Raw genomic sequence first — 18,514 nt, forward strand, 5'->3', positions numbered from 1 at the left:
CTTTGTAAGCATGATTACACAGTGGCAATGGCTAAAATAAAACATGCTATACGAAGCTTGAGAAGCTCGTATATATGTATAGCCCCCGGTGTCTTTCGCCGCTTACGGGATATCAAACAGACGATTGTAAGAAAATTTACTCTGTAGCCTTGCCAGTTATCCTAGGGTTTATATTGTCGTGCAAATTAAAATTATCATTATAATATTAATATATTTACATGCGGCAGCAACTGGTGGATATGGCGGAGGTTACGCTGTTGGGAATGTATATTGTGTGACATCAATTGCATAACAGTTACAAACACAGCAATTACAAAATTTGAACGACGTTTGAGCTTGGCATTAAGTGTAGACTGCGGCAGCATAATCAGACCCTGTGCGAATCACCTTCTCAGCTACTAGCCTAGCTTTGGTCTCAATAAATGCCTTAAACGTACACGTGAGGAAACGAATGACTGTGAGAGCAGCACTGGCCGTTTCTAACTGTCATAGAGTGTCTACGGCAAGTAGAATTGGTGAGTGCCAACTACACCATAATTGTTCCTACTGCGTATCAGCGAGTGCCCCAATGCGCGTGCGTAAGGCCACCCGCGAACATGTATTTGACAGTGCTCTGTTGTAGGAGGGTCTTTCAAACACCCTCATTGCGTAATTCATATGTTTTGATGCTTTTCGTAATTCTATGCTTATGCTACGTATGCGTTCAATAGACTCCTTCTACAACATGAAGGAAAGAAGTGTAAACGTAAGGCCGTGTTATCTTGTTTAGATATAATATTATTGAGAACTTACACTGAGTGAGAATTTTGTTTTGTTTTTCCTAAACAATTTAGACCATTGGCATGCCTCTGTGGTAGAACATCTGATTGCCACATAAACAATCTGACCTCGATTCTAAATCGTACTGAAGTTTTAATTATCTATTTTATTGGTACGTTTTATTGTTTTTTTTTTGTCATGGACAAAACGTTTTCTCGCGCGCAGCCGGAGATGCTGGCACCGACACCGAAATTTCTGCAAAACGAACTCTTTAACGCTATCGCGTTCAAATTATACACAGTGCTTAAATAATAAAAGCAGGAGTAAAGGGGAAAGGCAGTCGTTTATCCAACATTTGAGAGCATTATCAAGGCACACGCTAGAAGGTAGTTTTATCATCCAACAAAAATAACCCCGGAGAGTGACCAGACGAGCGAAACAAGTTGAGATCATGCTAGTGTACTCGAAGCTTTATATCTGCCCTGGGGAACTGAAGCATTTGCTTGTCATAATTTGTTATTGACTGGGGTAGGAACCAATTAAATTTTTTTCGTTACATACCTCCGAAGAAATAGGACGCAATACAAGAAGGGGTAGAATGCTTTGCATCGCGAAGATAGAGAGCTCACTGCCAATCCCAAGTCCTATGATGTTCATTTTAAGAACGACATTGTATTGCACAACCGTCATGTTTTTCTGGACAAAACATTCTGATCTCACGCGTAAAGTGGGAGCTCTCGCCGGTATTCTTCCACGCGTGTTCGCAGCACTTCCCTGTATATATCGAATTCTTGGATATGTTCATATCTAAGGCACCTATCTCCTTCAAAGCGCATGACGCCCTTGAATGCCCAGTGCCCAATTTGGAGGAACCGCCAGAAATAGAACAATAAGATGAAAGGTACGCAACGAGCAACGCTGTCGATAATTGGAGAGTTACATCACATTGACATTCGATCAGTTATCAACTCCCACGTTATTTTCAAAGCAGTGTATATATTAGCTGTAATATATATATCTCTTATGAACCAGTATACAATCGTATCTAAGTGGTTATCTTTTACCAGTGGCCACATTTAGTTACATTTTCTTCATACTACAGCAATGGATATTCTGAACAATCGCAGTATTTTCAACCTTAGAGTAGTAACTGGGCGTTGCACATGTTGGTGTCACTTCTTCCAGGTGCAGTGTAGTGCACAATGATGGATGAACTGCACCACCAGTGTAATTCCTCTGTACGTAATGTTGCAGAAAATCTGAATATTTGACAACTTGCAAAGAGCACCTAGCATCTCTCACAAGTACCCCTGGGGCAGGCGGGGCCAAACCACACGAGAGAGCACTCGCTCTAATGAGTTCTTTTCAAGAATGGTGCTTACATCGGCCTTTAAGAGGCCTTCTTTCTACATTAAAAGCATTTGAGGGAGCTGCCTAGCATTTGACTAAAACCCCATAGTTGGTGACCTCTTTTGGATTGTGCTTGACAAGTTTTAGTGGTCGCCAGTGCATATTTAGAGTTATATAGTTCATGATGAGAACGTTATGACTATAAAGTGATGATGTTTTACATTTGATGACAATGTCCCCCCTCCCCCTTTTTTTCGAAAAAAAAAAACAATCTGGAGTTTTCTGATAAGGTGGAAACTGCTGAAATAAGGTGAGGTTGCAGTAACATTTTGCACTTTGCTTCCGAATAATAGTTGTTGCGAGGACTTGTCAGGTGAACAGCATGGGTACTGTTTTTTTTAAACGTCTGTTTTGTGACTAGATGAGAATAAGAGTGCTGTTTTTCTGGAGCATTTTTTCTTATTCCAATATTTCAAGTTGTTTGAGGCTTTTACAGAGGTCGTCCCTTGTCTAGGCAAGACGACTATGGTTAATACGGTAGCGGTCATCGTAAAAACTACCCTGAAAGTGGTCATTCAACTTACCATACTCTGGGGTTAAACGCAACGCAGACAGCTTAAATATAGGCAGGACGTCGATTCTTAACCAACTTGCTAAGAGCAACGCATCCGGGCCAATACAGGTGACCTTGCGCGCACCTGCATAACCAGTCCAGACATGCGACGCGAGACTGTCGACTGGAAGCATAATGAATGGTCATGTTTGATAATAGCCCACAAGAAAATCACCCCGAGCACAGCCAGGTGGACCGCCGTGGTATGCTGCCGTATAGCAGACGATGCGCCGAGGGTATAGCGCAATTTTAAAGCCCCTTACGCAAAATCAGACTGCCGCGCCGCTACATCTCGCGACCGCCGTTCGGCCCACCCTCCTCCGCTGGTGGTAATACGAAGCTTGGAAACCGAGTTTATTCTAGAAACGTTTGTAGTGGCCACTAGCTAGTTTTAAGAATGGCTCGCTTAACGGCATTGTGTGTATGTGTCCTTGTAAATAATATGACTAGATGGCGTTAGTGGTTTTCGTACAACACATCGAGGAAGGAATATACTGAGGAGAGGCCGTATCGTCATATTTGGGAAGCCGGAAGTAGGGAAGAGTACAGGACTCCACCTCGCAATGTTGGCCACGGTACCGGTACCACCTAGAAGAATATCTTGAGGCCTGCTCACTGCCGCCGGAACATCACTCGTTTTGCCCAAGTGAGCGCGCGTACAGAAGGCTCTGAATCCATTGCCACAATCGTCTCCCGTTAAATGATAAAAGCGTTCGCGGCGAGTTCTACATGCTTACCAGCTTTATTCTGCTTCTTGCGTCAGAAAAAGTGCTGGTTTAAGTGATACATTACACTTGAAAACCTTCAGTGGTTTATCTGTGAGCCATTTCTTCAACAAAAAAAAGGCAAATATTGTGTCCTCTTGAACGTGTGGTTGATCTAAAAGAGCAAAATTAGATGGACCACATAAGTTAAAAAAATAAGGTAAAGTTCATTCATTCATTATTTACAAACACACACGCGCACGCACACACACACACTGTCTAAAACATTCAGAGAAACCGTTCCCACTCATTTCCAATGTTTCTGCAGTTTTATTTGTATACGATTTGGAACGTGTCTTCATAGATAATAAGGGTTGGAGAATAGTGTGTGTTGCTGCTGCAATTATGTTATTCCACACAATATCAGGGTGACGACAATCGCAAGAGAAAACAAAATCGTTCGTTTCACAAAATTTTCTTTTGACAGACACAAGGAGTGGCGTTTCCTCTTTCGCTCTGGCCCTACTCGCCGTGGTGCGTGGTCTGTCACGTAACTTAGTGCTTGAGAAAAATGTTACTACTGAGTCAATATTAACCCGTGTAGCCCCTATGGGCACTTCTACTGCACTGCCGGTTCCTGGATCAGTAAACTTGGTAGGGGTTCCTAAATATTAACTTCAAGTAGAGCTCACACACTTGAAAACCGTAAAAGAAACCGCTTTGCAGTGTCTGCACTCATCTAAATTAAATAAAAGCAAATTTACGCTAAGAAGCTGAGGAGACTGGTGCAAAATTATAATACCGCGATAAATTGGTGGAGACATCAGAAAGAAAATACTGTGCAGAAAACCGACATACTAAGCAATGAAACAGCATTGCTTCCATTTTTCTCAACTAAGTAGACAGAGGTGATACAGGAAGTCCACGGCGCTAATTGCCAATAGTTAGATGTTTGCCGATTCTGAAGGAAAACGCCCGTTCTGAAAACGTACAGCCACGCGTGTTTATTCATTTATTGTCAAAGGTAACGACAACACGTCAGAAGCAAACGTGACCTCTATATTTTAGAGCAAGAACGGAAATTGTTGGCGATGGTGCCCTCTAAACTACTGAGAAATAAATAGTACCAGCACACGTACCTCCGCGTTGCGAAGACGGATTTTAACGTCAGTTTGACGAACGACATGCTCCCATTTTGTTCTTCAGTTGCTCTAAGGAAACGAGCACAGTAGCAACTTGGGTTCCTTTGCGGCGACAATTTGCCACGCAGCATCGCTCAACCGTTCGGATTTGCAGCCGTAGAAATCGCGAATATCCAGTGCACAAAGCGCATCACATATCTACGATGCAGTTCACGGACACAACTTGGTATTCTCGAGTCTACAACAAGCACACCAGCACGCCACGAAAACGTTCGTCAGGCTTGGCAATCCATGTCTGTTGAGCGACGAGAGCAAGCGTAGGCACGTCTGTGCAGCGAAACATGGTGGTCTAAATGGAGTGACGTCAGAGCCCGCGGCAGGTGACGTGAGCAGGCCTGAAGTTATCTAGGTGGCATTGCACAGTACGGCTGCTGGCGCATGACAACGGGTGCCAGAGAGAGGCAGTTGAGCCGCGCGAGCCGATTTAGGACGCATCGGGCGGCACCACCGCCGCCATCTGATAGACAAGCTGCAAAAACGAATCTTTGTTCCTGATTATGCGCAAACACGCTGCGATAGTAACTTGTATAACGCCTGCGTGACATTCGGAGCCTCATTATGGCTCATATTGTGAATTTACAATACACTGGCATCTTTGCAGTGTTAAATACGCTGTATGCAACAGAACAACGGCGTTAATCGGGCGGATAATCTCCACGACAGGCCGTTTCCTTCTGCGGACACATTACGTTTATTTATTGGTCTTGCTAATTACCCAGATGAAGCACCTACGAATCATTCTTCGCCATCTGTGCTACGATACGCGTGCACGAGTATCATTCGCGGCTGCGTGGATCGGCCAACAGCTACAATATCGAAAAAAAAAGCTTGACTAAATGTGACATCACCGCGTGAAAAACATAAACAGAAAGTGGTAATTTAAACAACAAATCACCTTGCTCTGTCAACCACGTCGAATCCTTGACTCGGCAAACGTCAGTGAGAACAGTGGGCCACGTACTCCTTTCCTATAGTTGTGACCGTCATACACAAGAACGCCTCACCACCGCGTATCGCGCTAAGCACCATAGACGCGGCTATTCTCGTCTAGAAATTGTAGGCTTCCTTCGCTGAGGCACACACAGTTGCGATGGGAAACAACGAAGCTGCAGCGCCAACCATTTTCGGAGAAATGATCGCGAGCTTCGAAGACGACCGATTTCGACCTAAAGCGATATAAACTAAGCTCACAGTCGTGAAGACCAGCGCTCACTGCAGGCTTTCAACATATTTCATTATCTTTGAAGCACAACAGCTGCATAAAAATGAACGTTCAGAAGTCCAGCCAGCTATCAACAACGCGGTGATACGAGTTGTGATGCAGACGACACGAAACGCCATCGTACCCAATGAATTAATTCCACAACCCCACTGGAAAAGCACGTGACTTCCACCACACTTTTCACTCTGAAGCTCAGATTGCGAAAGCCTCTCCTTAGCGTTCTTTCCTCCATGTTATAATGAGCAATTCAAAGCATGTTCATGGAGTGAATGATGATGAGGGGGGAAGCGTTCGTCCACCCGTCCGTCCTATGCGTACTCTAGTGGGATGGGAGTGGACGGACGACCGGACGGACAGACAGACAGACAGACAGACAGACAGACAGACAGACAGACAGACAGACAGACAGACAGACAGACAGACAGACAGACAGACAGACAGACAGACAGACAGACAGACAGACAGACAGACAGACAGACAGATGAAAGGACACTTCACAAAACTCATCATCATTCACTCCATAGACATGCGGTGAATTTTTTGCATGGGTTCGTGGTAACCATTAGGTCTCGTAAAGAGCCGCCTAAGTTTGACGCGCATAATTCAAATGCACCGTGGTACACAATACTTGTTTCTTATGTTCCCACCGATTACAGTTATAGTGCCCAATCCACTGCGTTCCCACCGCACCTTCTTTAAATATGTTTTGCTGTCGTGGTGTCATTTGTCACTTTGTTTTCAACCAACTCATCGAGCAACCAATTTTACAGAAAGAAGGTCAGATTCATTCAGTTGAAAAGTTGGATGCAAACACAAAACCTCAAAACAGTTGGTGCCATTCGTAGCTCTGGTCAGTGAACAATACGACTAGTGAATGCATTGCCTCCACGGATGTCTGGATATCCTGGCAAATACATTTCTCTTCCATGTTCAACTATATCAATGAAGGAAGTCCACAGAGCGCACAGTTTTCATCGCAGCCTGCGATTTGAACGAACAATTTTACTGCCTTGGCCAAGCCAGATGTGCATGAGATATTCACGCCGTCGTTTTAAAGCTCTAGACATTTCCAGCAATTTCACGAATGCCATGTAAATGCAAAACTATGCCCAGTCAATAATATACCCGATTTACAATGCTGATATTGTCATGCTTTGGCGCCCTTTAACAATGACTGCTCACTGCGCAATTAAGCACGGCAATTTTCAATACCTAATGCTGATGACAAAACAGAGATATCGCTTTTATACCCAATGGTCATCTGATAAAGCAGTGAAGAACGTTGATAGCCCTGCCGGCACACTCACAATCTACCATCCACTCAGTAAACTTTTTTTTTCTATAGCATACAGACAGAAGTGCTCCCGATGAAAAAGACACCATATAATGTTGCATAAATTCACTGCTACTTCGTAGTGAAATAAGGCGGAAAATTCTTACATGAAACACGTTGAATAACCGTAGTGAACAATTATTCATTTACGTTCATAATCACAAGGATTACATAAATTAACAAAAAGCAGCCCCCAAGTAAATAAATGTTAGTGTGATCGACAAAAATAACAACAGAGAAACGTCCAACAAAGAGTGCTCTCAGAGTTCGTGTGGCGGCTCTGTATGTGGCGGGTCGTAATCCAGAACGTAGATATCAAGGAAGAAGGTGCAGTCCTGGAAGTCACTGGCGTAGGTGGCGAAATACAGGAGGTAGCAGAAGACAAACACCCATTCTGCGGCGATGGAGAAGGAGGCGTTGGGTGGATACTGGGCATCGAACGAGAGGAAAGAACAAAACAGAACTCGTGTAACGCACGCCTAGCTGGCGGAGCTTCCTCTGTACGTTGCACAAAGACAGTTCTATCAGATTAAGAACAAAACAAGATACCTGTGACGCGTGCTTTTCGCTTGACTCATCTGAGTCCCTTGTTAATTTAGGTGGAAACCACTTTAGACGTTCGTCTTGTCGGCGCCTCCTGTCGTCATGAAGTGCCACGAACCCACAGCCCACCATGAAGTTTACTTCGCTTGAGAACGTCATTCTGGCATGGCATCATGATGACAGACAGCTGTTGTTGACGCAGTGGCGTTCTTATCAGGACGTGACGAAGTGCTTTAGCAACTGTGTTTTAATGTTGTCTCGCGGTTCGTGATGTAGTCAGTCTATCTTAATGAGTATGCGCCAGAAAAATTAGGCAAACCTCACTACTCGCCACCGGTCCACTAAAAAACGCCAGGCCTGCGTGGAAGGTGCAGCACAGTCACAGCGAAAGCTAGAAGAGCGGCCTTTGAGAGCCTTTTCTAAACGCTCATTAGGTAATTGATGCAAGCACATGTACTTGCTGGGTACAAACTATGGCATCAATAATAAACACTTTGGGCCGGCATTCGCTTTGCTATTTTTCATCATTTTTCTAAGAAGCGTGGTATCCGCTAAACACTTTGTCTGAGTGAAAGAACTTTAATATTAATCCGGCATAAAGGGGGAAGAGGTAGGGGAAAAAGTAAGACTCTAGTGTACTCGGACGTCCTGGAGCAGCAACCTACTCGCGTCTAACCCGTGGGGGTGCCGCTTTCAGCCGCTGGCATTCCAGGATGCCAAGCACGTGCTTGACCACGTCTCTTTGAGTGCCTGGCTCTTGGCTCATGATATTGCTACTGATGTTGGCATTTCTTCTTGGTTACCCGGCGGCGGCGCACAGCCCCAGAGGGGATGTCTCTGTGTGGCTCGCGCCTTCTTGCGGAGTTATTAGGTGAACAAGGACAAGCTTTTGTAATGGGGTGTAGCATTATATGAGCCACTAGTTACGCTATTCGCATTGTGTGACGACTCGTTGTTCTTTCGCTGTTTTATAACAATTTAGAAGCCATATCAACGCGATTGATTTCCCGATATCAAGCCTGCCAAGGGAAGTCTTCCAAGAAATCCCAAGCACCGGTGTGGCTCAGTGGTAGAATACTGGGCTGGCACCCAGCGGGCCCGGGTTCAAGCCCTACTGTGTCATTGGTGCTAGTTTTAGGGGCGAAGTTCCTTATGGCGTGGCTTGTGCGTCCCTCGTAGTACGTAACCACAAGTGGCACATACCCGAATTAGGTGTAACATTTGACCTCCAAGGTGGTGCCGGTGAGAGATTTCTTCTGTGCGTTGTTTAACAATAAAAAATAGTGCTCAATGTACATGCCAATGGCTGCTAATGGGGAATGAGAGACAGGAGCATTCGGCTTTTAGTCAACGCGCACGCTGCGATCCCCATTAGCAGCCATTGGCATGTACATTGAGCACTATCGGACAAGAAAGGGTTGCTACATTATACTCGCTGGGTGTAACCTCCTTAGTTTTAGAAAGGTTTAGCGAGCGTTGAGCCGCAGGGCCATGATTACAATGAACTAGTATAAACCATGAATGAATTCGAGGTGGTTAAAGGGGGGAAGCAGATACGAAGCGCAAGCCGTAAGAAATTAAAAGCTGAATCCTCCTGTCTCTCATTTCCCATTAGCAGCCATTGGCATGTACATTGAGCACTATCTGACAGGAAAAGGTTGCTACGTTATACTCGCTGGGCGTAACCTCCTTGGTTTTAGAAAGGTTTAGCGAGCATTGGGCCGCAGTGCCATGGATACAGTGAACTAGTATATACCATGAACTCGAGGTGGTTAAAGGTGGGAAGTAGACACGGAGTGCAAGCCGTAAGAAAGTGTGCGTGTGCCACCTCTCGTTTAGTCCTTGGAATGTCCACTGAATGGCGGTGCTTCTATATGGGGAATATATGATAAAAAGATGCGAGATGGTGGTACTTGGAGTGTTGAATAGATGGACGAACGGACACACAGACAGATGCATGGATGGACGCATGAACGGACGCAGGGGCGGATGCAAGAACGAACGCAGGGACGGGCGCACGAACAGACGCATGGACGGTCACACGGACGGCCGCATGGACAGACGAATGCTTCGCCCCACTCTCCATCATTCACTCCGTGGATATGCTGCCATTTTTTTCTTTCTAATTGCGTGCGATGTGGTTATGAACACAGGCGGTGGCGGCGGACAACTGCGCGTGACTTGAGTTGTGATCTCATAACTGCTTTCGCTGTAAAATGAAGGCACTAATTAGCCCAACAATTAGCGATTCAGGCCTGTGGATTGCGTACTGAGTCAGATCTATCCATGCCAAATGACGTGTGAAACGACGGATGCCCAAATCACAGTTGCGATCAACGAAGAGAAATGATGAAATTCTTGTTTGTAGCGAAAATTCTCTCATGGGATATGAATGCTGACTGCGAAGGGGTCCGAATTACGTCATTTGTCACGTGACTGATTCGTCCTCAATCACGTTCATCGTATCAATACACCTTTGAATGTGGCAACCTAGTTCTCGATGCTACAGCATTATTTATATTGCAATGATGGAAGGGGTTTACAATGTCATGACGTCTAATAAAAAAATGTTTGCAGTCACTTATACAGAATTGCATACTTACATTGCGAGCGTACTGTGCGAAGAGACTTTGGTTGACGTATTCCGGAGGGAGGGCGTCGAAAAAACGCGAACCCGTACTTCTGAAATAGTACACTGGTTCACCGAATGGGCCACGTTTTCCCTAAACAAAAAAAGAAATGGGTGGGTGGCTTCGTGAACAAACACCATCATAGGCATGAATGTTATATACCAATGACTAAAACAGCTCTTACGGTTCTTCAAAATTTTAACGCATTGTACACTGTCATACACGGCACATCTACTTCAAAATGTGCCAGCATGTTTTTAATAAATCATATTGGTGGCAGGGTTTTCTTAGTATGCAAGTTAGCGGTTGCTAACAGCCGTAGACACAGAACACCGACAGGAAAGCTATACAATTGAATTAAAGTAAAAAATAAATTTTCAGCTGTTCATTTATTGCAACTTTCATATAAAGTTGCAGATAACTGAATGAACAGCCGGAAAAATTGGTTTTGATTCATAAAGAATTGAAATGTACTGCGCGAAATACGAGACGAAGGGCGTAGAAGGACTGTCCGTGTGCGCTTCGTTGTTCATCTCGTATTTATCGCTGCAGGATTCACATCATATAGAGCGCATGCATAGACCTTCAGCAAATATGGTTTTAAAAGAAATGTGAAACAGTCAATTTATGACCATAAAATCAATGCGCAGTAACACGTTTCTTGTAAATCTGTATGCATGTTATCATCGGTGAATGTCTTTTCTGAAAACAAAATTCCAATCAAAATTCGTGCTCAAGTTCAAAATCGAAGCACAGTGCTCAAATACCTGAATACATCTTACATTTTAGCAGCATAAGAAGAGCAGATACAAACAACCGAAAGCATGTGCTAGTCAATATATATATAAGTGCGTGAGACATAACTTGTCATTATCTTTTAACACACTTTTATTATACCAAATTGTAATGTAATTGTGAAGAAAGAACTTTCCCTATACTTACATTGGCATTATGGTCTGTTAGATTTGAATATATATATATATATATATATATATATATATATATATATATATATATATATATATATATATATATATATATATATATATATATATATATATATATATATATATCGAACGCAGAGCATCGAACGCGTTATTCGAAGGTCGTAGGTTCGATTCCTGCTCACAGCTGGTAATTTTTTCTTCCACTTTTCTTTCTTCTTTCTTCTTATTTACATTCCATTGGTTCTAATAACTTCCCCTGTACATTCCTTGGCATTACTGTCTGTTATATCTCATTAATATTGTGTTAAAACACGGAAATACGAGCCCTTAGGTATACACTTCTCTCCCTTATTTATATATATATATATATATATATAATTACTCGCGTTCTTATCTGCAGGTCTACTATGAGGGACCCAGACATTTAGGAATCATTATACCGCGAAAGTGAAACGTGCCTTCACAGCGGCAGTTAAGTGTGTTGCGTGCATTGATTCGCCAGAAGGGGAATGAATGATACATCAACAAAGTTTAATGCCACGTGAAGAATGTCAAGCAGCTAGAAACTTGCAGCGCGCACCTCAAGCAGAAAGCACGCCCGAAAGGAACATACAAGGGCCAAGCACGGACGAGCAACTGTCTCGGCTCGACTTCTTCGTGTGTAAGCAACGCGCTCCTTTTGTAAACGCAGCTGTGGCAGCGAGAGGAATGACCCTCGTGCTCGTGAAAGCAAACATGCAGTGGAAGCTTAGTGGAAGCACAAGACGTAGGAAACACTCGAATCAGATAAGCGCGTGCTCACGAGACCACACCCTGGGGAGGCGCGCGCGCATCGCAGTGCGTGTGTTGACAATCTATAGAAGGCGCCCAACCAATGCCATCTAGAAAAATATTTTCAGGCCTGCTTAGTGCGGCTGTGACGTCACTCGTTTTTAAAGACGATAGTCTTTCTTGGGGACCTTCGACGCAAAAAAGTCTTTCTTGGGGACCTTCGACGCAAAAATATTGGTCTGTCTGTCAATCTGTCTGTCTGTCTGTCTGTGTGTCTGTCTGTCTGTACATTTGTCTGTTTGTCCACTTTTAACGGCACCGGGCCCTTGAAACGGCCGACCCCATCCGCAGCGCCCACCAATGTTGCTCAAGATTTAGCGTTCATACTTGTGCAATTGCCAATTTAAAAGCAATCATTGCGCATGTCTGGGGTATCATAACAACACGTATATAATCTGCATGTGCGTCTTTTGTCTAGAAAAGGCATACATAAGTACTTTTAAGGACCATAGCGCTTATGACGTTGCGCTGACCATGCAACGCTTGCACGAAAAGACAAGTACGCGTTTCCACCGCTTTGCTAAAGCAAGACGGTGGTGCCACCTACCCGTCGCCTTGCGTTCTACACCCCATCACCTCTGAGACGGGCGCGCACACCAGTCTCACAGCCACGTGCTTTGTTTTCCAAGAAAACTACCAGATGGCACTCATGTCTCACGTGTGACATGACTTGATGCGCTCGTTCGCCTCCACTGCAGGCTCGGGGCACTCTAACGCAGCGCCTCTAGAATACAATTCACCGCTTTTCTTGCACAGAACATCAAATAAATGTTTTGTTCACTCTCTCCACACGCAAGAGTATCGTATTTCGGCGACATTTGCAGATTAACATGCAGATACAGGGCAAATTTTTTCCCGAGTGATCGCGCGTATGGTAGCTTGTGAATCTATAACCACCGTCGCCTCGAGTCGAAAGATAAAGCATTCGCGGTGAGTTTTGTATGCATAACAGCTTTATTCTGCCTTTTGCGTCAAAAAAGGCGCTGCTCTATATTAAGTAATATGCTTGAAAACAGTTGCAGATTTACCTGCGAGCCATTTGTTTCACAAAAAAAAAAGATTGTGCACTATCAAACGTGTGGGCAATCTATAAGACCTAAATCTGATAGCCCTGCAAAGTGGCAAAATAAATAAGGTAAATTTCATTCATGCTTTATTTATTTACACCCAGACACGCAAACGCACAAACACGTTATCTAAAACGTGCAGGAAAACTATTCATACTCATTCACAGCAAAGTTCTTGCCATTCTATTTGTACTCTTTCGAAAACCTGTCTTCGTACACACGTATTTATTGAGAATAGTGTGTGTGCTGCTGTCGCAACTTTGTTGTTCAGCCCAACATCAGCGTGATGACCATTGCAAGAAAAAGCAAAGTGTTTCGTTTTACAAAAATCTCTTGTGACCGACACAAGAGTGGTATTTCCTATTTTGCTCACGCTCCTCTCACACTGGTGCATAGTCACTCATATAAATTATGGCATAGAAAAAATGTTAGTACTGGGTCTTTATTAAATCGTGTAGCCCCCGTGGGCACTTCTATGGCACTACCGATTCTTGGATCGGTATATCCAGTAGAGATTAAAAATTCTAGCTTCAAGTAGAGCTCACGCACCTAAAAACCTATTAGGAACACGTACCTTCAAGCCAAGAAAGAAAAAAACAAATGCCGACGTCAGGTCAGCGAATGACACGCTCCTATTTTGTTCTTCGATTGTCCTTAGGAAGTGAGAACACTCGCAAGTTCAATACATTTGCCGCGACAATTTGCCATGCGCAGCATCACCCAACCGTCCGGCTTTGCAGCCGTGCACTTTGCGAATATCCAGTGCACAAAATGCATCACTTATTTACGCTGCAGTTCACCGACACTAAAAAACACGGTCTTCTCGAGTCACCCACCAACAGGCACACCAGCACGTCACGAAAACATTTTTTGGGCTTGGTAATCTATGTCGGTCGAGTGACGAGATCAAGCGCGGGCACGTCTGGCAGCAAGACACGGTTGTCTAAACGGAGGGACCTCAGAGCCCGCGAAAGAAGCAGTGAGCAGACCTTAAGTTATCTAGGTGGCATTGGCCCAACGCGCACCTGTCGTGCCAATATCACTACTGATGACAGAAATGCGCTGAAGTTGCTGTGCTCTGATGACCAGCTGTACGTGGTGTGCAGTGTCAATTTTTATGATAGGGAACACGGTGACGCGTGACCTGCGCGCTCTTGCGGCTGCTGGCAGCGCGCTCAAGCGGAAGCGAGAGCAACCACAGTTTATTTTCGCGTCATCTCGCGGCCAGGAAAACAACCATTCGTTGCTGATATGGAACCAGCGGCAAGACTGCGACCCCCTCCACCTTGAAGGCGATTACGAGAGAGCTAGTAATCGCCTTGAAGGGGGGAGAGTTGCAATCTTGCCGTTCTATATCAGCAACAAATGGCTGTTTTGCTCGCCACGAGACAACGCGAAAATAAACTGTGGTTGCTCTCGCTTCCGCTTGAACGCGCTGCCAGCAGCCGCAAGAGCGCGCAGGCCACGCGTCACCGTGTTCCCTATCATAAAAATTGACACTGTACATTAATAGCTTGCCGTAAGGATGCTGGACAACGTACGCACAGTGGATTAGTGATTTAGCACCAGTTGTCACTGAGTGAGAGGTCGTAGGTTCAACGCCCGGCAACGGAACTTTTTCTTCTCATTTTTGTCTTTGCAATCTACTAGTATGTATTTCCTAACGACATATTTGAGACGGAAATATGGCAGCGCAGTCGTGGTGAACCTCCGTAATAAACACTTTCATGTTAAAAAATAAGGTTCGTGGTAGACAGCGCAGTTTATCACTTCACTTAGTGACAGCTCTCCTATTAACTGTAAAATCACCCACCTTGATGTAGAAGTCCTCGTCGAATGGTGCAAACATAACCACTGAAAGAGTGTTATTGAGGATCTCTACAAAATCTCAGAAGACTCTTAGAAGCTCAAGCTGCGGAAGACTCTTAGAAGCAGATATAGGGACGTGTTTTTAGGGTGAGCAGGAATGCCCTGACTCGTCTTATTGAGCAGCTAATCACCTTAACGCACTGTGCGTGCCAGCTTTTTCTACACGGATTCACTAAAGGATTCTGAGAATGTAGACGTAAAGGATACTGAACACGACGCAGACGCTAGCGATGCCAGTGAGCAGAGTCTTGACTCCAGCCGTTCCAGTGCTGGAGGGGCCACCACCGGACGCTTTGGCCAGCGTGTACATGAGCCTCGTCTGCGCCAACATGTGCACAAAGGCCGTCACGAAGAACAGGATGGCGCCGATCAAGTGCGGCACGAACACGGGCCATGTCTGTTGGAAATGAAAAATATTAGTGGCCGAAGCATCAAAACAGGAATTTGAATTCACAAAAGCCACGCTAGACTGTAGGCAGTAGGAGACACTTCAGCAAATCTTGACAGTGCATCTAGCATTAGCAATGGTGTCCGGCTAAAAAAGTAGGAATTACATCCGACAAGCCCCGGAAGTTCCACCCCCAAGAAGAACACTATAAATATTACACCATCTACCACTAAAGAGAACCATGATTAGCATGTGAAGCAGTACATGGCTCGACTGAAAGTTACGTTCGTCAAGCTCACCTTGTCCGATTTAAACGCTCCTTGCAAGTGGAGCACCCTGCAGTTTCTGTTGCTGTCACTCCCCCCGAACTATCGTTGAAGCACACCACCCCGACGCCATCACGTTATTGCTGAGAGAGTCTTAGGGAGTGAGGCCACAGCTTCTTGCCCAGCCCCTTACAGAGGCCGGAACGCGCTAGTACTTGGGCAGCTGTTGCGCATGCCCAGTAAAGATGGTCACGCCGAACACTTACGGTTCGTACTCCACCATAAGTTTATTCGCATCTAAAAAAAATGGGTAGCTCCCACGTTCAGTGGGACATCCGTGATCAATACGTGGTGTTCAACGTCCCATATGATTATGAGAACCGCCGATTATGAGACTCCGTAAATTTCGGTTACCTGGGGTTCTTTAACGCGCACCCAAATCTGAGCACAGAGGCCTAGAGCATTTTCGCCTCCATCGAAAGTGCAGCCGCCGTAGCCGGGATACGATCCCGCGACCTGCGGGTCAACAGCCGAGCACCTTAACCACTACACCATCGCGGCGGGATACGTGGAGTGGGAATCGATGATATGCGAAGCGCGAATGAGGAAGGTTGATATGGCACTTTCAACTCAGAGTAGCGTTACGACGCTGATGCAAATTATGCCGTACATGACTTCCTTTTCATGATTATCATGTCTGCGCCTGGCATTTGTGTTGGTCGTCCAATCACCTAACGTAATACCAAATTTGATATATGCGAAGCTAGCGAAACGGCCACGAGCACGCTATGAGCACAGTATGTAGTCATGTTTCATGTGACACGCACGTTATGATTATCGTGTTTGGACGCGTCATTTACTTTGTCATGCATTCACGTCACGTAATACCAAATTTGGCATATAGAAGCTAATGAATTGGCTACGAGCGCATCATGAGTATGGCACATAGTCACGTTCTTACATGAAACGCATGTCATGGTTATCATCCTTGCACGAGTCATATACCTTCCTCATTAATTCACTTCACGTAACACCAAATTAAGTATATGTTAAGCTAGCGGAACAGCCGCGAGCGCACTATGAGCATGCACGAAGTCATCTTTTACATGACAAGCACGTCATGATTATGATGTTTCGATGCATCATTTACCTTCGGGGAGTGTTAGCGTCACGTAATACCAAATTTGCTATATGTGACGAAACGGCCGCGAGCATATCATGACGCTGTCACATAGCCTTGTACTTGCATGACACGCAAGTCATGATTATCATGATTGCACCAGTCATATACTTTCCCCATTCATTCACGTCACGTAATACTGAATTTGGAATATGTGAAGCTAGCGAAACAAGCGCGAGCATACCATGAGTTTAGTCATGACTTGAATAACATGCATGTCATGATTTCTACGTTAGGACCTGTACTTATTTTCGCCATGCGGTCATCTCATACCATATCAGTTTGGCAATATGTCATCTGAACGAAACCACCGCTGAGGAGCAAGACCATTACATGTGTGTCATGACATCCATGACATACATTCTACTATTTCGTGTTATGACTAAAAACCTATGCTCATCATAGAGTCATGTTATGCTATACCAATTTTGGTACCGATCCCATTATCTAAACTGCCAGGAGAGCTAAAAGTAGTAGGCGGATACGGCCAAAGTCGCCGAAGTTCGCTGAGAATTACTTCGCATTTAAAAATTGCTTGAGAGGAAGTTGTTGCTCAGGAGTGTAGTCGTGCCCATCGAAACGGCTTTAGCGGCCACCATCTGTATTTAAAAAAATTTTTAACGATTTAGAGTACTTGGTACTACACTATGGGAGAGCATAAACCCATGCCGCGGGTCTCACACTTCATGAGGCCGTGTTGACAAAAAAATCCATGATTGAGTTCACGACGACGGACATGCCTATTGCGTGTTCAGAAGTATTTAGTGATTTAGAGTACTTGGCACCTCCTATATACAAAGAGCGTTTTGCCCAAGTGCCCGACAACTGATAATGAAATTTTGTGAGGTCAAAGATTGGTCCAAGTCTGTCATTGTCTTACTAGTTTTCATCAGCAATCTTCAAATTTAGACACACTATACTGAAGATCAAGTTATCAATACTCACATTTATGTGCTACTTTCGCAGGAGACATCAAATCCTTATTTTAAATTATAGTAGCGATCACAACAGAATTCCAAAGCCACTCGATCTTTATTTGGCACAACCTGAAAAGATCGCATTTCCGATATTTTTGAATAGCCAGACTTCGGTTTTGGTGACAAACCGTTGCGGGAGCTTTCAATTGAGATGTACCCACTTTGGCACGCAAAAATGAAGACTGTACTGTATCCCGACTGGCCCTAGATATATAAAAAAGTGTCAAACGTGGGATTGTGTGCGTATTCCGCGCCACAAGAGTGTGCTTATCGCGGCAATCGACTGACAGTGGTTTGTGCGATTAACCCTCATTCGTCAGCATTAAGGAGGTTAGGTCAACACCCACATGTCCAGCCCCGAATCCCCCGAATCAGTTATTCCACCACCGGTGACCAAGTCCGACAGGACGTGGAAGACATGGCAACGGTTTAGGGAGTTTGGGGACTACCAATTCGCTTCAGGCCTGTACGAAAAGTCATAAGTAGAAGGCCGGATGCCGTTGTATATGTACCATGGACAGGCATGTCAGGAAAAATAGCGTGCGCACCCTCCTGGTTTGCGTGGCGCATGCGCATTAGCAAATAACCCAAGGTGACTGCATCCGCAAAACTTTGGGTAGGCATATTTATAAG

The sequence above is a fragment of the Rhipicephalus microplus genome, chromosome 2, assembly GCF_043290135.1.
Source record: "Rhipicephalus microplus isolate Deutch F79 chromosome 2, USDA_Rmic, whole genome shotgun sequence".
In the NCBI taxonomy this organism is placed as follows: Eukaryota; Metazoa; Arthropoda; class Arachnida; order Ixodida; family Ixodidae; genus Rhipicephalus; species Rhipicephalus microplus.